Raw genomic sequence first — 23,729 nt, forward strand, 5'->3', positions numbered from 1 at the left:
GTGGTCAGTGATACAGTTATAACGAACAGTGGTGAACAGTGCTAACTACTAACAGTGATACGATAGTGAACGTGGTTTACCACACCTGGCGGCTGAGGTGAAACACCGACTCGCCCCCGCCTGAGCCCTGCACACGTACCAGATGTTGCGGCTCCGCATGCGCGCCCGGTGTTCCAACCGCGGGGTTTTGTGTGCTGAGCATGCGCGTTGTGGACCGATCGGGACGGGCGTTTGTGGAGCAGGAGGGAGAGCGCGGGGGCCATGAGCACATGCGCGGGACTCAGAGTCAACAGAGCAGTTTCTGGAGCGCGGGGCCTTGTGGGTATTACAGCCGCCATTACCGCCGCCATTACTGTTGATCCTTTCAACCAACCTGTGCAGCAGCTGGGGCCTGAAAATCAGCTTCACTGCCCCTAGGGTCGGAAAGGGGAAAATTAAACAACAGTTTGCCTCTGATCCTTTTCTGATCTCAATTTACAGGGTTATAGAAGTGGAGCAGTTACAGGTGGGAAGCTCGGACCAAACATCACGTCAAGATTTGACAGGGTCGCTCGATTCATCAGGACCTGAATATCATCGGCCTTTGCACATGGAAGGAGAAAGCAGCGATCGCAGCGCTGACAAACCGCACACGTGTTCGGTGTGTGCACGTGCATTCAGCCGATCGCCTGACCTGGCGAGACACGTGCACCGTCACACCAGGGAGAAACCGGGTAAAGGTGGGGACGGCGGGAAGGGATTCAGTTCCCCGTCTGCAATAGAAGTTCAACGGCGCAGTCGCACCAGGGACAGTCCGTTCACCTGCACCGTGTGTGGAAAGGGATTTGTTTGTTCATCCCACCTGCAAGCACACCAGAGAGTTCACACTGGGGAGAGACCCTTTCAGTGTTCTGACTGTGGGAAGAACTTTAAAAGCCCTGGGGAACTGAAGGGACACCAGCTTGTTCACACAGATGAGAAACCATTTCAATGTTCTGACTGTGGGAAGAGCTTTAAAAGCCCCCAGTATCTGAAGCAACACCAGCGAGCTCACACTGATGAGAGGCCGTTCAACTGTCCTGACTGTGGTAAGAGCTTTAAAAACTCCGGGGAGCTGAAGGGACACCAGCGAGTTCACACTAACGAGAGACCCTTTAAATGTTCTGAGTGTGGGAAGAGTTTTAAAATCCCCCGGGAGCTCAAGCAACACCAGCGCCTCCACACTGGGGAGAGGATATTCATCTGTTCTGAATGTGGGAAGGGATTCACTCAGTCATCCAAACTGCAGACACACCAGCTTGTTCACACTGATGAGAGACCCTTTAAATGTTCTGACTGTGGGAAGAGCTTTAAAAGCTCCGGGGCGCTGAAGAGACACCAACACCTACACACTGGGGAGAGGCCGGTCACCTGCTCCGTGTGTGGGAAGGGATTCACTCAGTCATCCCACCTGCTGGCACATCAGCGAGTTCACACTGGGGAGAGGCCGTTCGCCTGCTCCGTGTGTGGGAAGGGATTCGCTCAGCCCTCCAACCTGCTGGTACACCAGCGAGTTCACACTGACGAGAGACCCTTTAAATGTTCTGACTGTGGGAAGAGCTTTAAACGCTCCGGGGAGCTGAAGGGGCACCAGCGAGTTCACACTGGGGAGAGACCCTTTAAATGTTCTGAGTGTGGGAAGAGTTTTAAAAGCCCCCGGGAGCTCAAGCAACACCAGCGCCTCCACACTGGGGAGAGGATATTCATCTGCTCTGAATGTGGGAAGGGATTCACTGAATCATCCCACCTGCTGGTACACCAGCGAGTTCACACTGACGAGAGACCCTTTAAATGTTCTGACTGTGGGAAGAGCTTTAAAAGCTCCCAGGAGCTGAAGCGACACCAACACCTACACACTGAGGAGAGGCCGTTCACCTGCTCCGTGTGTGGGAAGGAATTCACTCATTCATCCAACCTGCTGGCACATCAGCGAGTTCACACTGGAGAGAGACCATTCACCTGCTCCGTGTGTGGGAAGGGATTCACTCATTCATCCCACCTGCTGCCACATCAGCGAGTTCACACTGGAGAGAGACAATTCACCTGCTCCGTGTGTGGAAAGGGATTCACTCAGTCATCCCACCTGCTGGTACATCAGCGAGTTCACACTGACGAGAGACCCTTTAAATGTTCTGGCTGTGGAAAGATCTTTAAAAGCTCCGGGGAGCTGAAGGGACACCAACACCTCCACACTGGAGAGAGACCGTTCACCTGCTCCGTGTGTGGGAAGGGATTCACTCAGTCATCCACCCTCCTGTCACACCAGCTTGTTCACACTGACGAGAGACCCTTTAAATGTTCTGACTGTGGGAAGAGCTTTAAAAGCTCGAAGCGCCTTAAGGGACACCAGCGTGTTCACACTGATCATAGAATCTAACAGCACAGAAGGAGGTGATTCGGCCCATCGTGTCTGTGCCGGCTCTTTGAAAGAGCTGTCCAATTTAGTCCCAAACCCCAGCTTTATCCCCAGAACTCTGCAAACTAGTCCTCTTCAAGTACACGTCCAATTACCGTTTGAAAGTTCCTGTGGAACCTGATTCTAGCATCCTTTCAGATGGTGCGTTCCAGACCTTAACCACCCTCTGTGTGAAAACAATTCTCCTCATTTCCCCTCTAGTTCTTTTAGCAACTATTTTAAATCTGTGACCATTGGTTACCGACCCACTTGCCAGAGTGAACAGTTTCTCCCTACTTGCTCGATCAAAACCCCTCATCATTTTGAACACCTCTATTAGGTCTCCTCTTAACTTTCTCTGCTCTAAGGGGAACAATCCCAGCTTCTCCAATCTCTCCACATAACTGAAGTCCCTCATCCCTGGTACCATCCTGGTCAACCTCCTCTGCACCCTCTCCAAGGCCTTGACATCCTTCCTAAAGTGTGGTGCCCAGAACTGTACACAAGACTCCAGCTGAGGCCAAAACCCTGCAGCTGTACAAAACCCTGGTTAGACCACACCTGGAGTACTGTGAGCAGTTCTGGGCACCACACCTTAGGAAGGATATATTGGCCTTGGAGGGAGTGCAGCGTAGGTTTACCAGAATGATACCCGGACTCCAAGGGTTAAGTTACGGGGAGAGATTACACAAATTAGGGTTGTATTCCCTGGAATTTAGAAGGTTAAGGTGTGATCTGATCGAAGTTTTCAGGATATTAAGGGGAACAGATAGGGTAGATAGAGAGAAACTATTTCCGCTGGTTGGGGACTCTAGGACTGGGGACATAGTCTAAAAATTAGAGCCAGACCTTTCAGGAGTGAAATTAGGAAACACTTCTACACACAAAGGGTGGTAGAAGTTTGGAACTCTCTTCCGCAAACGGCAATTGATGCGAGATCAATTGTTAATTTTAAATCTGAGATTGATAGGTTTTTGTTACCCAAAGGTATTAAGGGATATGGGCCAAAGGCAGGTGTATGGAGTTAGGTCGCAGATCAGTCATGATCTCATTGAATGGTGGAACAGGCTCGAGGGGCTGAATGGCCTCCTCCTGTCCTATGTTCCTAACTAGTGATTTGTAAAGGTTTAGTGTAACTTCCTTGTTTTTGTATTCAATGGCCCTATTTACAAAGCCAAGTATCCCATACGCTTTCTGAACCGCCTCACCAACTTGCCGCGGCACTTTCAAAGATTTGTGAATATGGACCCCCAGGTCCCTCTGCTCTTGCACCCCCTCAAAATAGTCCCATTTAGATTATACGGCCTCTCCCTGTTGTTTCTCCCAAAGTGCATCACTTCACACTTATCCTCATTTAATTTCATCTGCCTTGTGTCTGCTCATTTCACAGTCTGTCTCTGTCCTCCTGAAGTCTGCTACTACTATGCTCACTATTTACTACGTTGCCAAGTTTTGTATCATCCGTAAACTTCAAACTTGTACACCTATACCCAAGTCCAGGTCAGTTATATATAACAAGAAAAGCAATGGTCCTAATACCGACCCCTGGGGGAACCCACTGCATACTTCCCTCCAGTCAGAAAAACATCGCTCAGCACTGCTCACTGTCTCCTCTCCCTTAGACAATTATATACCCAAATTACCATCAGCCCTTTAATTCCCTGTGCTTCTATTTTCCGAGTAAGTCTCTTATGTGGTACTTTATCAAATGCCTTTAGAAAGTCCATATATACAACATCTGCTGCACTACCTTCATCAACCCTCTGTTACTTCATCAAAGAACTCAATCAGGTTAGTCAGACACGATTTACCTTTAACAAATCCATACTGGCGGCCCCTTATTAACCCATGCTTCTCCAAGTGAGAATTAATTTTGTCCTTGACAGTGGTCTCTAGTCGTTCACCCACCACTGACATTAGACTGATTGGCCTTTAGTTACCAGGTTTATCCCTCTCCCCTTTTTTAAACAGGGTGTAACATTTGCAATCCTCCAGTCCTTTGGCACCACTCCCATATATCTGAGGGAGATTGAAAGATTGTGGTCGGAGCTTCTGCTATCTCCACCCTAGCTTCCCTCAGCAATCTAGGATGCATCCCATCTGGACCGGGTGACTTGTTAACTTTGAGTGATGACAACCTATTGAGCACCTCCTTTCTATCCATTTTTATCCAATTTCTCTACTCCCCCCTCCTCTACTGCGACATTAACTTCATCCTCTTCTTTTGTGAAGACAGATGCTAAGTACTCATTCAGTACCTCAGCCACGCCCTCTGCCTCCGTATGATGAGCTCCTATTTGGTCCCTAATCGGCCCCACCATTCCTTTAACTATCCTTTTACTTTTGATACATTTATAAAAGATTTTTGGGTTCCCTTTTACGTTACCCAGTAATCTTTTCTCGTATTCTCCCCCTTGTGGCTCAGTGGGTAGCACACTCGTCTCTGAGACAGAAGGTTGTGGGTTCTAGTCTCACTCCAGGGACTTGAGCACATAAAGCTAGGCTGACACTGCAGTGCAGTGCTGAGGGAATGCTGCACTGTCAGAGGTGCCGTCTTTGTGATGAGACTTTAAACTGAGATCCCGTCTGCCCTCTCAGGTGGATGTAAAAGATCCCATGGCACTATTTTGAAGAAGAGTAGGGGAGTTATCCCCGGTGTCCTGGCCAATATTTATCCCTCAACCAACAGAACAAAAACAGATAATCTGGTTATTATCACATTGCTGTTGGTGGGAGCTTGCTGAGCACAAATTGGCTGCTGCGATTCCCACATTACAACAGTGACTCCACTTCAAAAGTACTTCATTGGCTGTAAAGAGCTTTGAGATGTCCGGTGGTCATGAAAGGCGCTATATAAATGCAAGTCTTTCTTTCATATATCCTTTTTCAATTTCCCCCGCACTCTGTATTCTCCTGGTTTTTGACTGTATTCTGTACCTGATATTTGTCATAAACCTCCTTTTTCTGTTTTATTCTAACCTCTACATCCTTTATCATCCAGGGAGCTCGAGCTTTGGACGCCCCATCTTTCCTCCTTATGGGAATATGCTCGGTTTGTACCCGGTGTCAAATTTTGTTTTATAACGTGAAGCGTGTTGGGACATTTAACTACATTAAAGACGTTATATAAATACAAGTTGTTGTTATTGTCTGAAACTAACAAATTCCACAGAGGAAAAATAACAGTATTTTTTCTCCCAAATATTAAATATTTTGTTCCACGGGGTTTATTTGCTTTTATTCATGAATTTAATAAGTCTCTATTAAAACCTGAGCCAGTGTGTTGTGAGACAAAGAGCCTTGTGTCCAATAAGGGGAATAAAGGCCCACAGCCTCCCCTAGCCCTGGGCCCTGAACAAGGGACTGGAGAAACTCGCTGCCCTGCGGATCAGACAATCAGCCGGCACTAGTCCCGCCCCTTGGGCTCCCCGATTGGTTGGAGGACCCGCCGCCGGCTCGCTCCTCCAGCCAACATACCATTTGCTTTCTTAACCGCCTGCTGCACCTGCATGCTTACCTTCAGCGACTGGTGCACAAGGACACCCAGGTCTCGTTGCACTTCCCCTTCTCCCAATCTATTGCCATACAGGTAATAATCTGCCTTCCTGTTTTTGACACCAAAGTGGATAACCTCGCATTTATCCACGTTATATTGCATCTGCCATGCTTCTGCCCAATCACCCAACCTGTCCAAATCATACTGGAGTTTCTCGGCATCCTCCTCACAGCATACACGCCCACCCAACTTTGTGTTGTCTGCAAACTTGGAGATATTACATCTAGTTCCCTCGTCCAGATCATTAATATATATTGTGAATAGCTGGGGTCCAAGGACTGATCCCTGTGGTACCCCACTAGTCACTGCCTGCCACTCGGAAAAAGACCCGTTTATTCCAACTCTTTGCTTTCTGTCTGCCAACCAGTTCTTTATCCAAGTCAATACCTTGCCCCCAATCCCATGTGCCTTAACTTTACACGCTAATCTCTTATGCGGGACCTTATCGAAAGCCTTTTGAAAGACTTAATCGTCAAATAACTATTTGTTTCAAAATATAAAGCAGTGATTTGAAATGGAAATACTTGCATTTATAGAGAGGCTACTGTAATCTCAGGATGTCCCAAAGCGCTCTACAGCCAATGAATACTTGTGTTGTGTTACAGGGGGTCCGGGGAATTTTTATAACACAGGAGGGGCCTCAGAGCAAAAAGTTTGAGAACCCCGGATCTACCCTGTCCCATCAAACGCTCCCAGGACAGATACAGCACGGGTTAGATACAGAGTAAAGCTCCCTCTAAACTGACCCATCAAACACTCCCAGGGCAGGTACAGCACGGGTTAGATACAGAGTAAAGCTCCCTCTACACTGTCCCATCAAACACTCCCAGGGCAGGTACAGCATGGGTTAGATACAGAGTAAAGCTCCCTCTACACTGACCCATCAAACACTCCCAGGGCAGGTACAGCACGGGTAAGATACAGAGTAAAGCTCCCTCTACACTGTCCCATCAAACACTCCCAGGGCAGGTACAGCACGGGTAAGATACAGAGTAAAGCTCCCTCTACACTGTCCCATCAAACACTCCCAGGGCAGGTACAGCACGGGTAAGATACAGAGTAAAGCTCCCTCTACACTGACCCATCAAACACTCCCAGGGCAGGTACAGCACGGGTAAGATACAGAGTAAAGCTCCCTCTACACTGCCCCATCAAACACTCCCAGGGCAGGTACAGCATGGGTTAGATACAGAGTAAAGCTCCCTCTACACTGTCCCATCAAACACTCCCAGGGCAGGTACAGCACGGGTTAGATACAGAGTAAAACTCCCTCTACACTGTCCCATCAAACACTCCCAGGGCAGGTACAGGGGCATGTTACCAATACCTCCCCTGGATACCAAGGCTTGGAGAGGCACTTTGGATGATATGGATAGCTGGGACATGTACATGAGAGTAACTGAAGGTATGAGAACTGAAATAATCCAGAGTAATGATCGGGTGTTAGCCGTGGCTCAGTTGGAGCACTCTCTCTCTCTCTCTCTCTCTCTCTCCCTCTTGTCTCTGAGTCAGGCGGTTGTGGGATCAAATCCACCTCCAGAGACTTGAGAACACAATCTAGGCCGACACTCCAGTGAGTACTGAGGGAGCGCTGCACTGACAGAGGTGCCGTCTTTGGATGAGATGTTCAAGCGAGGCCCCATCTGCCGTCTCAAGTGGACGTAAAAGATCCCATGATGTTATTTCGAAGAGCAGGGGAGTTCTCCCTGGAGCCCTGGCCAACATTTCTCCCTGAACCAACATCACTAAAACAGTTCATCTGGTCATTATCACATTGTTGTTTGTGGGACCTTGCTGTGCACAAATTGCCTGCTGCATTTGCTACATTACAACAGTGACTGCTCTTCAAAAGTACTTCATTGGCTGTAAAGTGCTTTGGGATGTCCTGAAGTGGTGAAAGGTGCTGTATGAATACAAGTCTTTCTTTAACATAGGAGAAAAGGCCCAAAATGGAACAGTCAGTAATAGGGCATCAATTAGTCTCATCTTAGAGACGCCAAGGACTCGATACAAAGTGTGTTTGAAACAAAGCAGATTTATTTGACTTATTTCTAGAATATTAAACTCCAGCCCAATTAGTGGGGTTATTAACATCAGCAGAAACAAATCGATTCAATCCAGCCCGCCAAGGCCTGGCTTCGAGGCCGAACATCTGCCGCGCCCGACCCCAGCCTGACCCCAGCCCACGTAACGTCAGGAGGCGGGTCATTGTCTCTGAGGCAGCAGGGGAGTCACAACCACAAACAGAAGCGGGCAAATGGAATCTGCCGTTTGCTGCATCAATGTGTCTGGCTCTGTTCCATGGAGGAGCCGGCAGATTTCCAGTTTCACCCACCCCCTGCCCTCGAGCTGCAAGCTCCCTGTCAGTCCTGGTTTAGCGGTTGGAGCTGGATATTGCACAGATTAGGCCCGGCCATCAAAATGGCTGGGTCCTCTCACCGAGGACATTGGACAGGCAGCACCATTGCACCGCTCACCCGATGTCCACCCAGAATGAAAATCAGCCCCAAGAAGTCTAAGCTCAGCAATCTCAGCAATGTCAAACACATCCAAGATCCCCGATCAGCTGCAGGAGAAGGATCGACATTCCATTCTTGCCCATGTGCCAGTTGCAATTGAGCGTTTCTTTGAAATGAGCCTGACTGAATGATCTGATCTGTGGTGTTTAATGGACTTGGGAAGCCAATCATATTTGGAAATATGAAACTGAACCCTGTATTTATTGAAAATATCAAATCTACCTTATTCAGCTGACTGATGCATCTTAATGGCAAGAGCATTGCGATAATAAAGGTTTGCAAATCACAGCTGAATTTGATATTTCCAATAAAATCAACCTCAATGTTTCACAAATCCGAGATGTTCCAAGAGTTTTCAATGCGGAGGACCAGACTGGATGGTGATAAATATTTGGACATCTCCAAGCACACTGCCTGACACTAGATTGTCCTCCACATTACAAGCTGTCTTATCCTCTTCAGCAATGCACATCTTCAAATGAGAGAAAAGGTCGTCGTGTGTCTGGGTTTCTTCCTGCACAATGGACCTCCAGTTTGTTCCCATTTGCTCACTGCATGTGAAGAGATCACTGCTTTGCTGTCAGATCACAGGCCAAATGTCAGAATTAAAGCAATTGTGGTGATAAGAGTAGCTGGAACATTATTAAGGATCAGAACCAAACTATTGTCAGGGGAAATTTGCTTGGGTTGTGTTTGGAAACAGCAGGGGGTGATTTTAACCTCACGCACCCGATGGGAAACTAATGCGATCAGATCAGCCACTTGTTTTACACCCGCCCGATTTCATTTTCGACTGAAATCATTGGAAAGCAAAATCGGGGAAGGTGTAAAACGGGCAGGAAATTCAATCCCGTCAGGTGGAGGAGGTTCAAATTACCCCCCGCATATCTGAACTAGAAGGACAACTACTAAAAATGGCCAAAAAGGACAATAAAGTAACGATGGAAACAGCCTGAGCAGTTCCGCAGCAACACGAATCCTCAAATGGGAAGCTTTCTGCTTTTTAACCTCGTTATGTGGCGTTGCCACATTGTGGAAACACTGTGTGTATGTAGATAAACCTGTATAATCCCCTTTTAACTGCTGTATTCCCCTCCCCCCGCAAGACAGTTGCAAGCTGAGAGGAATAAGGCATGTTCAGACTTGCCTGCTGCTGAGAGAAGGAAAACCAATCAGGTTCCAGCAGGTGACCAATCCGTGAGTCATCACAGGCTCGCGGGCTTTACGAATTCAGTACTGTATTGTGAGAGTTGGAGTAAAGACCTATTTCTTGTAGCTCGCTGTGTTGCCTATTTCTTTACGCAGGAGACTGTAGTCTCCCACATTGGTGACCCCGAATGTCGACGGCCGAAGCCCCCGACTCACGTAGCCCTACAGAGGCCAGCAACGACCCGACGGCAACCAGCAGCAGCCCGATGTCGGCCGGCGCCGCATCCTTGAAGCTCCCCACCTTCTGGGAACACCAAGCACCAGCTTGGTTCGCGCACACGGAGGCCCAATTCACCCTTCGCAGGGTTCAAGATGATGAAGAAAGGTACCTCCACGTAGTCTCAGCACTAGCAAGCTCCACCGCCGCCGAAGTTCTCGACCTGCTGGGGAACCCACCACAGACCGGCAAGTACTCAACCATTAAGGGCCACTTGCTGCAGGCTTACGGCCTGTCTGGGGAGGAGAGGGCCCGTAGGCTTCTTTCACTACCAGGCCTCGGCGACTCTACCCCGACCCAGTTGATGAGCCGGATGCTTGCGCTCCTGGGCTCTGAACCGCAGTGCTTCTTGTTTCGGGCCCTTTTCCTCAGCCTGCTTCCTCAGCAGGTACAGACTGCCCTCGCGGGGTCCCCGATCACGGACTGCGTACAACTGGCAGCCGCCGCGGACAAAGTCTTCGCCGTCGCCCAACTCGGCTGTGCAGCCGCGAGACTCCCCGACACCACCGAGCGCGCGCCGCCACGCCAGGCCGCAGAACTATGCTACTACCACGCGCGTTTTGGCCACAAGGCCCAACGCTGCAGAGCACCCTGCACTTACGATCAAACCAAGATGGCCACCCGGCCCAACACGCCAGCCCCGCGCCGCCGTCTAGGCCCACTCGACCGCACCCCCGCCGCCACGATGGCCATCGGCACCGCAGGTAAACTGCTGTACATAACCGACTCCCTTTCAGGGCGCAGATTCCTTTGCAACACCGGAGCCCAATGCAGCATAATTCCTGCCTCCCAGCTCGACATCCAGGCAGGCTGCAGCGGCCCACCCCTCGTGGCGGCAAATGGCGCAGCCATCGCTACTTTTGGAAAGCGACGGGCCGAGGTTTGTTTCAACGGCCAGCGATTTACATGGGATTTCGTGACGGCCTCCGTGGCACATCCCTTGCTGGGCGCCGATTTTCTTTGCACCCACAGACTCCTGGTCGACGTCCGCGACAGGCGCCTGATCGATGCAGCAACTTTTGCTTCACTGGCCTGCCAGCAGAGCAACAGCCCAGCCCTCGTCGGGTCCTGCTCTGCCCCGGCGGATGACGACTACACCCGCCTACTCGCAGATTTCCCGAGGCTCACACAACCGACCTTCTCAGCCGCGGCAGCCAAGCATGGTGTCGAGCACCACATCGCCACTACGGGACCACCAGTGTTCGCCCGAGCCAGACGCCTGGACCCAGCCAAGATGGCGGTGGCCAAGGAAGAATTCGCCACGATGGAGAAACTGGGCATCATCTGCCGCTCGAACAGCCCCTGGTCGTCCCCCCTCCACATTGTGCCCAAGCCGGGCGGTGGCTGGCGCCCCTGCGGCGACTACAGACAGCTCAATGATGAAACCACGCCTGATAGATACCCCATTCCACACATCCAAGACTTCTCGGCACACCTAGCAGGAAAGTCCGTCTTTTCCAAGGTCGACCTGATTCGCGGCTACCATCAGGTCCCCGTCCACCACGCAGATGTCCAGAAGACGGCGGTCATCACCCCCTTCGGACTGTTCGAGTTCCTGCGCATGCCCTTCGGGCTCAAGAATGCCACACAGGCCTTCCAGCGGCTCATGGATTCCGTCCTACGGGACCTGAGCTTCCTGTTCGTCTATCTGGACGATATCCTCATGGCCAGCACCAGCAAGGCCGAGCACATCGCGCATTTGCGCTCTCTTTTCCAGCGCCTCAGCCAACACGGGCTAATCGTCAACCCGGCCAAATGCCAGTTCGGAGCAGCCCAAATTGACTTTCTCGGCCACAGAATCTCGCCAAGGGGAGCCATTCCCCTACTTTCCAATGTGCAGGCGGTGGCGGACTTTCCCCAGCCCACCTCGGTCAAGGCACTGCAGGAATTTTTGGGGATGGTCAATTTCTATCACCGTTTCGTGCCCAAGGCCGCCTCACTCATGCGCCCCCTCTACGAAGCCACCAGGGGCAAAACGGGCAAAGAGCAACTCACCTGGTCCAGTGAGATGGCGACAGCCTTCCACCAGACCAAAAGCACCTTGGCCAACGCCACACTACTGGCCCACCCCATCCCGGGTGCCAAGACTGCCCTCACCACGGACACCTCGGATCATGCCGTCGGCGCTGTCCAGCAACAGTGGGTCGAAGGTGCGTGGCAGCCACTGGCATTTTTCAGCCGACAGCTGCGCAAGAACGAGCAGGCCTACAGCACGTTCGACAGAGAGCTCCTGGCCCTGTTCCTGGCAATCCGACACTTCCGTTTCCTCCTGGAAGGCCGGCCATTCACCGCATTCGTGGACCACAAGCCGCTCACTTTCGCCATGGCCAAAGTAACCGAACCCTGGTCCGCGCGCCAACAGCGCCAACTCAACTTCATCTCGAAGTTCACCACGGACATCCGCCACGTCGCCGGCAAGGACAATTTGGTGGCCGACTGCCTCTCAAGACCCTCGCTCCACGCAGTGCACCTAGGCGTCGACTACGCCAGCATGGCGAGAGACCAGGCCGCCGACGCGGATATCCAGGCCCTCAGGACGTCAACCACCAGCCTCACTCTGGCCGACATCCACTTCCACGCAGCCGGCACAACCCTCCTGTGCGACATCTCAGTCCCCTCGCCTAGGCCAGTCGTCCCATCCGCCTGGCGCAAGCGAGTTTTCGACATCATCCACGGCCTCTCACATCCAGGGATGCGTGCGTCTCAGAAACTCATGTCCGCCAAGATCGTCTGGCCTGGACTCCACAAGGATGTGAGAGACTGGACCAACACATGTGTGGCGTGTCAGTGCGCTAAGGTCCAGCAGCACACCAAAGCGCCATTGGAGTGTTTCCCGGTGCCCGAGAGGCGTTTCGACCACGTCCACGTCGATCTGGTAGGCCCCTTGCCGCCGTCGCACGGTTTCACACACCTGCTCACGATCGTCGACCGCACCACCAGATGGCCCGAGGTGGTTCCCCTCGCCTCCACCACCATGACCGACGTCGCGCGAGCATTTGTCTCGACATGGGTGGCCCGGTTCAGCGTGCCGACCGACATATCCTCGGACAGAGGCCCCCAGTTCACCTCCCACTTGTGGAATGCCATCACCGCCGGCCTCGGCACCAAGTTGCACAGGACAACAGCCTACCACCCACAGGCCAACGGGCTCTGCGAGCGCTTTCATCATTCCTTGAAAGCCTCCCTCCGCACCAGCCTGGCCGACACCAGCTGGATCGACAAACTACCCTGGGTCCTCCTGGGATTGTGCACCACGCCCAAAGAGGACCTCCGTGCCTCCGCGGCTGAGATGGTCTACGGCCAACCGCTCAGAGTACCAGGCGACTTCCTCCCCCTGACAACGGAGCCATGGTCGGCCACCAGACAGCTTTCCCTGCACCAGGACGCGGCCCAGCAATTCCGTCCAGTGCCCACTTCGCAACACGGCCCGCAGCCGTCCTACGTGCCTCGGGACTTACGACATGCGGAGTTCGTCTTCGTGCGCCGGGATGCGCACAGAGGCCCGCTGCAGGCACCATACACCGGCCCCTTCTCAGTATTGGAGATGGGGGACAAAGCTTTTCTTATCGACGTCGGCGGGAAGCCGGACCTTATTTCAGTAGACCGCCTCAAACCGCCGCACCTGGACCTCAGCTTCCTGTTTCGTCCGGCTCTTCCCCCACGGCGGGGCAGACCTCCCGCATTGGCGGCGGCCCCACAAGAGGACCAAGACACGACATAACCTTACTTCCCGGCCGCCGCCCCACCTTCGCCGGCAGCCAGTCCAGCCAGCCCACCGGCAGACCAGCTGCCAGACCAGCCGACGAACCAACCGGCCGACCTCCCAGACAGCCCTCCTCACACGCCAGATGGCTACTACAGCTGCTACAGCCATTTGGTCAAACCTCCACGGAGACTGACTTTTACAGTTAACGAGGATTCTGGGGGGGCGTATGTGGCATTGCCACATTGGGGAAACACTGTGTGTATGTAGATAAACCTGTATAATCCCCTTTTAACTGCTGTATTCCCCTCCCCCCGCAAGACAGTTGCAAGCTGAGAGGAATAAGGCATGTTCAGACTTGCCTGCTGCTGAGAGAAGGAAAACCAATCAGGTTCCAGCAGGTGTCCAATCCATGAGTCATCACAGGTTCGCGGGCTGTACGAATTCAGTACTGTATTGCGAGAGTTGGAGTAAAGACCTATTTCTTGTAGCTCACTGTGTTGTCTATTTCTTTACGCGGGAGACTGTAGTCTCCCACAATACACTATTTATCTACAAAGTACATCTCTAATTATCATCAACAGCAAGCTGCAATATCACTTATTGGAATATGATTGTTTGACTAAGTAAGAGTTTATCTAAAGAACTACCTGCAGTTATTTTACAAATATTGTATTTTCTTACTTTAAGCAAACCCTTTGAAGTTTTCTTTTGCCTTTTATTTTTTGTTGTGTGTGTTTTTTTCTCTTTAGGTCCCTGCACACAACCAAAGCATTCTCAGCTGAGGGAACAGGTGGGCAGCTTGCTCTGACCCTGCCGTTCTACTGTGACCCGTGGGGTCTCACCCTCCAAATGTACTTCCTTGTGGGGACACACTCACTTTCTGTTGACCCCCCTCTTTCTTCCCGACAGTCCAGTGGAGATTAAGGATTTGCAGTGCGAGGGAGAATGGGCATAAACCCACATCCCACCATTCTTTGGTGCCAGTTGTTGAGCTGGCATGCTGTGCCTGTCTCCATTAATGGCTTCTGATGTTCTTCAGTTTTTTGAAGCAGAAACAGTGTCCACAAAGAGCTACTGGTGCTTCAAAAGACTCGAGCCGCTCGGCCAAACAGCCACGTGGATTTTCAGTACAACATATAATCGATCGATCGATCGATCGCTCACTCATTTCATTCATTTAGTAACGGCACATTCTGTGTATTTAAGATAGTACCTGATGACTAGATGAATTTATGTTGATAAATTATTGGGAGGGTAGAAGTGGTGCGATGCTCAACACTAAGAGTCGGACTGTTTCCGATTACCAATTGAACACATTGCTCTCACCAACGTGCGCGGTTTCTCTCCCAGTGGCAGGAGCTGGTGAGCAGCCTGCACGGGGCCTCGCCATTGCTGCGCCACCGTGCAGCCACGCACCTTAGGGGCAACATTGGTATGCGGCCCTCAACAGCTCACCACAACTTGTTTAGTGGCCCTCCAGCCCAAATCATTGCCCAGCCCTGCCCGAAACCATCTTTAACGGGATTCTGCCTCCTGACGGAGCTGGAAAGATTTTGCCATTATTACCACAATTGTGCACCATCTTCTTTCCCAAAGATCTCTCAGCTTCTCTAATGGCTGCTTTTGTCTCCCTCAACTGTGGGTGATATTTCTCTCTATTCTCCTGTAAACTGAATTTATCTTGATCTGAACTGGGTTCAATGTAAGACAGTTCAGGGAGTCAGGCATCATTCACCCCTAGACCTACGCTGGCCAGTAAAACCCCAGTCATTTCCTTAGTAAGGATTCCTCTGGTTCCTTGCCATATATTTGTCAGGATACCGAAACCCAGCTTTCTTACCGTACACTCCTGGAGGCCCCACTCCCTGAGCCTACAAGCTTCAGCAGGGTCAGTGTTGGAGTTCCACAGCAGGAGTGAATCCAACTGTCAGAATGAACAGGGTTCAGTCCTGGATGTGATTAGCAGCAGCAATAACAGCAAAATCCAACCCCTGCAGTCACTTGTGAACTTGCTGGTGTGTCAGCAGGTTGTATGACCGAGTGAATCCCTTCCCACACTCGGAACAGGTGAACGGCCTCACCCCAGTGTGAGTGCGCTGGTCTCTCAGCAGGATGGAGTTCTCAGTGAATCCCTTCCCACACACTGAGCAGGTGAACGGCCTCTCCCTAGAGTGAACTCGCTGGTGTGACAGCAGGCTGGATTCCTGAATTAATCCCTTCCCACACTGAGCAGGTGAATGGCCTCTCTCCGGTGTGAACTCGCTGGTGTGTCAGTAGGTGGGATGAATTTGTGAATCCCTTCCCACACACGGAGCAGGTGAATGGCCTCTCCCCAGTGTGAACTCGCTGGTGTGTCAGAAGGGTGGTTGCATTTGTGAATCCTTTTCCACACTCAGAGCAGGTGAATGGCCTCTCCCCGGTGTGACTGCGCTTTTCCAGCTCAGACGGGTAATTGAATCCTTTCCCACAGTCCCTACATTTCCAGGGTTTCTCCCCGGTGTGACTGCACTTGTGTTTTGCCAGGCCAGAGGATCGACTGAATCCTCGTCCACACACAGAACACGTGTACGGTTTCTCGCCGCTGTGAATGGTGCTTTTTGCTTCCATGTTATGTCTGATGATATTCAGGTCCCGATGAATTGAGTGACTTGGTCAGATCTTGATGTGATGTTTGAGTTAAATTTCCCATCTACAAATCCTCCCCTTCGAATACCCTGTAAAATGAATATAAAACAGGAAAAAATGGAGCGTGAGAGAGAACCCACAAAAACACAAAGACAGGTTGTAAAATTGAACTCAATGAATCTGGGAATTTGTGGGGCCGGTACTAGAAAAAAAGTCATGATGAAAGCTGCCGGATTGTCATTAAAATCCCAACTGGTTCACTAATGTCCCTCAGGGATATGGGGATCGGTGGGAAAGTCAAGTTGAGGTCGAAGATCAGCCATGACCTTATTGAATGGCAGAGCAGGCTCGAGGGGCCAAATGGCCTACTCCTGCTCCTAATTCTTGTGTTCTTATGGAAGGGAACCTGCCACCCTACCTGTCCCACGACTTCTACTGCCTAGAAGGAAAAGAGCAGCAGGTGCATGGGAACACCATCATCTGCAAGTCACACACATAGAAACATAGAAGATAGGAGCAGGAGTAGGCCATTCGGCCCCTCAAGCCTGCTCCACCATTCGATGAGATCATGGCTGATCATCCAAGCTCAGTACCCCGTACCTGCCTTCTCCCCATATCCCTTGATACCTTTAGCTCTAAGAAATATATCTAACTCCTTCTTGAATATATTTAAAGACTTGGCCTCAACCGTCTTCTGTGGTAGAGAATTCCACAGGTTCACCACTCTCTGGGTGAAGAAATTCTTCCTCATCTCTGTCCTAAATGGCTTACCCCTTATCCTTAGACTATGACCCCTGGTTCTGGACTCTCCGACCATCGGGAACATTCTACCTGCATCTAGTTTGTCCAGACCTGTCAGAATTTTATAAGTTTCGATGAGATCATCCTGACTTAGACATATATCGTCATTCCTTCATTGTCACTGGGTCAAAATCCTGGAACTCCCTCCCTAACAGCACTGTGGGAGTACTTTCACCACACGGACTGGTTCAAGAAGGTGGCTCACCACCACCTTCTCAAGGGCAACTAGGGATGGGTAATAAATATTGGCCTTACCAGTGACGCCCACATCTCAAGAATGAATAAAAACATCTGCATATATAAAATAGATTAAAAGCCTTTACAGAAATACTTGTTCCTCAAACAATACTCTTCTGGGGCAGGTGTCGGGCGGCAACACTTTTTTTTGGCCAACTTCCAGCACCTGCCCCCTTCGCCTTTCTTCTTCGGGGTGGTGGCCGCTATCGCTCAGCCTGGCGCTCCTTTTGATCCGATTCCCCGCTCCCCGGTGGTCCAGCAGGGCCCCGGTGTGTGCAGTGATAGGCCCCTCCCCTTTAATCAGGGAGGGAGGTCTGCTATGACGCGGTGCTATGTGCCGACGGGCGTGGCAGTTGCATGAAGCGCCGCGAAATTCACTGGTAGTGCGTCAAGAGGGAGGGGAGCGCTTCCAGTAGCACCCCGCCTCCTGCTTGGGGCGCTACCACTGAATTTAATGCACAGGGGCGATAACTTTTTCGGGGGGGCTAAAATTAGCCCCGGCGACGTTAGCGACCCAAAGGGGGCGCCACCGAATTTTTCCCCCTAAGAGTCTAAATGGGCTGAAGGAGCAGAGGGATCCAGGGCTACAGATACACAAATCACTAAAAGTAACTACACATGTTAATAAGGTCATTAAAAAAAAAGCACTGAGGTACATTCCGAAAGGAGCCTTCTGTTCCGTGCCTAGGAGCTCTGAACCATGGCAGAGAGCGGCTGTGACACATTTCTTACAGGCCTCGAGATTAACCCGCACGGTGACTTTGCTGTCGGTGAAGAAAGACGAGAAAGACCAAAGTGCCGTTTGCCCCTCTCAGTGTGGCCCTGAAGGACTGTGTCCAGGCTGAAGTTCTGTTCCTGCCGTACGATCCTCCCCCAGATTGTCCTTTCTGAGCTCCAGCCAGGTGGGAAAGACAATAATCTACAACAATGTGTTTAAAACAAAGTTGATTTATTTGACATTTATCCAGAATATTAAACTCCAGCCCAGTTACAGGAGTTATTAACATCAGCAGAAACAAACCCCAACTGTCAGAATGAACATGGTTCAACCTGGATGTGATTAACAGCAGCAATAACAGCAGAATCCAACCCCTGCAGTCACTTGTGAACTCACTGGTGTCTCAGCAGGTTGGATGACCAAGTGAATCCTTTCCCACACTCAGAGCAGCTGAACGGCCTCTCCCCAGTGTGAACTCGCTGGTGTCTCAGCAGGGTGAATGACTGAGTGAATCTCTTACTACACACGGAGCAGGTGAACGTCCTCTTCCCAGTGTGAGTGTGCTGATGTACATTTAGTTCAGATGACTGCCTGAACCCAGTCCCACAGTGAGAGCACCTGAATGGTCTCTCGTCAGTGTGAACACGTTGATGGCATGTCAGTTCCCCGGAACTTTTATAGCACTTCCCACAGTCCGAGCATTTAAAAGGTCTCTCATCAAAGTGAACTCGCTGGTGATTCAGCAGGGTGGATGACTGAGTGAATCCCTTCCCACACTCAGGGCAGGTGAACGGCCTCACCCCAGTGTGAACTCTCTGGTGTCTCAGCAGATGCGTTTTGCTTTTAACTCTCTTCTCACAGTCAGAACATTTAAAAGGTCTCTTATCAGTGTGAACAAGTTGGTGTGCAAGCAGGTGGGATGAACGAGTGAAACACGTCCCACACTCAGAGCAGGTGAATGGCCTCTCCCCAGTGTGAACTCGCTGGTGTGTCTGAAGGTCGGATGACTGAATGAATCCCGTCCCTCACTCGAAGCAGGTGAATGGTCTCTCCACAGTGTGAACTCGCTGGTGTTTCAGCAGGGTGGATGACTGAGTGAATCTCTTCCCACACGCGGAGCAGGTGAATGGCCTGTCTCCAGTGTGAACTCGCTGGTGTACAGTGAGTTCAGATGACCGCCTGAACCCAGTCCCGCAGTGAGAGCAGCTGAACGGTCTCTCCCCAGTGTGAACACGTTGAAGGCACTTCAGTTCCCCAGAACTTTTATAGCACTTCCCGCAGTCCGGGCACTTAAAAGGTCTCTCATCAGTGTGAACTCGCTGGTGATTAAGCAGGTTGGATGGCTGAGTGAATCCCTTCCCACACATGGAACAGGTGAACAATCTCTCCCCAGTGTGAACTCGCTGGTGTCTCAGTAGGTAAGATGAATTAGTGAAACCTTTCCCACACTCAGAGCAGATGAACGGCCTCTCCCCAGTGTGACTGCACTTGTGTGTTGATAGGCCAGAGGATCGGTTGAAGCCTTGTCCACACACAGAACACGTGTATGGTTTCTCCCCACTGTGAACGGTGCTTTTTGCTTCCATAGTCAAAGGCTGATGATATTCAGGTCCTGATGAATCGAGTGACTCTGTCAGATCTTGATGCGGTGTTTGGTTTGAGTTTCCCGTCTGCAAATCCTCCCCTTCTAATACCATGCAAAATGAATTTAAAACAGGAAAAAGGAAGTGAGAGAGAACCCACAAAAAGAGGCAGATTGTGAAATTGAGCTCAATGAATCTGGTAATTTGTGGGGCTGGCACTAGAAAAAAGTGACCATGAAAGCTGCCGGATTGTCATAAAATCCCACTGGTTCACTAGTTCACTGGAACCCACCATCCGGTCTGGGCCTACACAAGAACTCTGGCCTCTATGTGAGGAGAGAGAGGCGCCAGGGGGAGGGGCGAAGGAGAGGGTCTTTATACATCTGCAACTCGACTCAAACTTTGACAGAACCTCCCAAACCCCAGACCTCCACCACCTAGAAGGACAAAGGCAGAAGGTGCATGGGAACACCATCTCCTCCAAGTTCCCCAAGTCACAAACCATCCTGCCTTGGAAATGATGGCCTTGCGAGCGACACACTAAGCCCAAGAATGAATAAAAAATCTGTAGATGTAAAATAGATTAAAACCTCTACAGAAATACTTGGTCCTTAAACAATACTCTTTTACATTGTAGGGACAATGTCTGTTTAACAACCTAATCTCCCTTGACAGTCCCACATTGGAAATTGTTGGGTCCTCCTGGGCTCAGAAGTACTGGGGGTTAAACCCAGCACCTTCTCCTCCATCTCCACTCCAGCTCAAACTGAAGCAACAAAAAGACCTACACAGGCGGCCAGGGAGCGACTTCCGCATCCAGCGCCCGCCCTGATACAAGCCGGCTCTGGATTGGCGGCTCTGCTGTGTCGATCCAGTTGTGGTTTCTCCTGTCCGGTCACTCCCGCGCATGCTCAGCTCACACTGCCTGGGTGATTGACGAGAGCTCCGGACCAATAGGAAGACAGGGGCGGCGGGTCCTCCAACCAATCGGGGAGCCCGAGGGGCGGGACTAGCGCCTGCTGATTGTCTGATCCGCAGGGCAGCGAGTTTCTCCAGTCCCTTGTTCAGGGCCCGGGGCCAGGGGAGGCTGTGGGTCTTTATTCCCTTTATTGGACACAAGGCTCTTTGTCTCACAACACACTGGCTCAGGTTTTAATAGAAACTTTTTAAATTCGTCAATAAAAGCAGATAAACCCCGTGCTTCTGTAGAACAAACCTTTTAATATTTGGGAGTAAAAGTACAAGTTTTTTTCCCTCTGGGGAATTTATTACTAGTTTCAGGAAACAACAATAACCACTTGTATTTATAAAGCGCCTTTAATGTAGTAAAACATCCCAAGGTTCTTCACAGGAGTGTTAGAAAAGGTCAAAGAGATAGGTTTTAAGGAGGGTCTTAAAGAAGGAGAGAGAGGTAGAGAGATGGAGAGGTTTAGGGAAGGAATTCCAGGGCAACTGAAGGCACGGCCACCAATGGTGGAGCGATTAAAATCGGGGATGCTCAAGAGGGCAGAATTAGAGGAGCGCAGATATCTCGGGCCGGGGGGGGGTTGTGGGACTGAAGGCGATTACAGAGATTGGGAGGGGTGAGGCCATGGAGGGATTTGAAAACAAGGTGGAGAATTTTAAGGATGAGACACTTGAGGAAAAGCAGGGTGTGGTGGAGGGTCAAGCCCTTATGGGACAGGGTCATTAATTGTGTTCTGTGACAGTTACTGGGACAGACTGTATCTCCCCCTCTCTTCCACACAGGGGTTTGTGGTAGTTAACGGGAGTGATTCTCCTTGTTCTGTGAGATTGTAATTAAAGAGTCACTACTCTGAGATGGTGAGGAACCGTTAGTGCCACCAGCACCTTCCTTTATTTGACGATCTGTGTGAACTCGCTGGTGACTCAGCAGGTTGGATGAACTCTGAAACCTCTTTGCACAATCAGAACATTTAAAGGGTCTCTCATCGGTTCTGGGGCAGGAGCAATCTGGTTAACAGTGATCACAATATCATTAGGTTTAAAGTAGTTATGGAAAGGAAAACAGTGAATGACCAATGGCAGGCCTTCAAGGCTGAGATAGTTCGGGTACAAACCAAGCATATTCCCATAAGGAGAAAAGATGGGCAAGCCAAAGCTAGAGCTCCCGATGACGAAGGATATCGAGGTTAAAATAAAACAGAAAAAGGTTTACCACAAATGTCAGGTACAGAATACAGTCAAAAACCAGGCAGAATACAGAGAGTGCGGGGGAAATTGAAACAGGATGTAAGAAGGGTAAAGAGACAGTATGAGAAAAGATTAGCGGGTAACATAAAAGAGAACCCAAAAATCTTTTATAAACATATGAAAAGTAAAAGGATAGTTAAAGGAATGGTGGGGCTGATTAGGGACCAAATAGGAGCTCATCATACGGAGGCAGAGGGCGTGGCTGAGGTACTGAATGAGTACTTAGCATCTGTCTTCACAAAAGAACAGGATGAAGTTAATGTCGCAGTAGAGGAGGGGGGAGTAGAGAAATTGGATAAAAATAGATAGAAAGGAGGTGCTAAATAGGTTGTCATCACTCAAAGTTAACAAGTCACCCGGTCCAGATGTGATGCATCCTAGATTGTCGAGGGAAGCTAGGGTGGAGACAGCAGAACCGCCGAGCACAATCTTTCAATCTCCCTCAGATATATGGGAGTGGTGCCAGAGGACTGGAGGATTGCAAATGTTACACCCTGTTTAAAAAAGGGAGAGGGATAAACCTGGTAACTACAAGCCAATCAGTCTAATGTCAGTGGTGGGTGAACGACGAGAGACCATTGTCAAGGACAAAATTAATTCTCACTTGGAGAAACATGGGTTAATAAGGGGCAGCCAGTATGGATTTGTTAAAGGTAAATCGTGTCTGACTAAACTGATTGAGTTCTTTGATGAAGTAACAGAAGGTTGATGAAGGTAGTGCAGTAGATGTTGTATATATGGACTTTCAAAAGGCATTTGATAAAGTACCACACAAGAGACTTACTCGGGGAATAGAATCACGGGGAATTAAAGGGCTGATGGTAATTTGGGTATAATTCGCTAAGGGAGAGGAGGCAGTGAAGCAGTGCTGAGGGATGATTTTCTGACTGGAGGGAAGTATGCAGTGGGGTCCCCCAGGGGTTAGGATTAGGACCATTGCTTTTCTTGTTATATATAACTGACCTGGACTTGGGTATAGGTGTACAAGTTTGAAGTTTACGGATGATACAAAACTTGGCAACGTTGTAAATAGTGAGCATAGTAGTAGCAGACTTCAGAAGGACAGAGACAGACTGTGAAATGAGCAGACACAAGGCAGATGAAATTAAATGAGGATAAGTGTGGTGATGCACTTTGGGAGAAACAACAGGGAGAGGCCGTATAATCTAAATGGGACTATTTTGAGGGGGTGCAAGAGCAGAGGGACCTCGGGGGCCATATTCACAAATCTTTGAAAGTGCCGCGGCAAGTTGGTGAGGCGGTTCAGAAAGCGTATGGGATACTTGGCTTTGTAAATAGTGCCATTGAATACAAAAACAAGGAAGTTACACTAAAACTTTACAAATCACTAGTTAGGAACATAGGACAGGAGGAGGCCATTCAGCCCCTCGAGCCTGTTCTGCCATTCAATGAGATCATGGCTGATCTGTGACCTAACTCCATACACCCGCCTTTGGCCCATATCCCTTAATACCTTTGGTTAACAAAAACCTATCAATCTCAGATTTAAAATTAACAATTGATCTCGCATCAATTGCCGTTTGCGGAAGAGAGTTCCAAACTTCTACCACCTTTTGTGTGTAGAAGTGTTTCCTAATTTCACTCCTGAAATGTCTGGCTCTAATTTTTAGACTATGTCCCCAGTCCTAGAATCCCCAACCAGCGGAAATAGTTTCTCTCTATCTACCCTATCTGTTCCCCTTAATATCCTGAAAACTTCGATCAGATCACACCTTAACCTTCTAAATTCCAGGGAATACAACCCTAATTTGTGTAATCTCTCCCCGTAACTTAACCCTTGAAGTCCGGGTATCATTCTGGTAAACCTACGCTGCACTCCCTCCAAGGCCAATATATCCTTCCTAAGGTGTGGTGCCCAGAACTGCTCACAGTACTCCAGGTGTGGTCTAACCAGGGTTTTGTACAGCTGC

At 50.1% G+C, this 23,729-nt stretch overlaps 2 pseudogenes across 1 annotated transcript; one reads left to right on the forward strand and one right to left on the reverse strand.

The window, feature by feature from the left end:
• Positions 1-483: 483 nt before the first annotated feature.
• The window catches only part of LOC147118922 (uncharacterized), a 155,419-nt pseudogene continuing 132,173 nt past the window's right edge, over positions 484-23,729 (forward strand).
• LOC147118923 (uncharacterized) lies at positions 18,216-20,373 on the reverse strand (annotated as a pseudogene). The gene is made up of 2 exons (XR_015077965.1): positions 20,243-20,373; positions 18,216-19,688 (listed from the first exon to the last, which is right to left on the reverse strand). The product of XR_015077965.1 is annotated as an uncharacterized LOC147118923 (transcript).

Source organism: Somniosus microcephalus, chromosome 4 (genome assembly GCF_052327205.1).
Source record: "Somniosus microcephalus isolate GS21.2 chromosome 4, FLI_Smic_1.0, whole genome shotgun sequence".
In the NCBI taxonomy this organism is placed as follows: domain Eukaryota; kingdom Metazoa; phylum Chordata; class Chondrichthyes; order Squaliformes; family Somniosidae; genus Somniosus; species Somniosus microcephalus.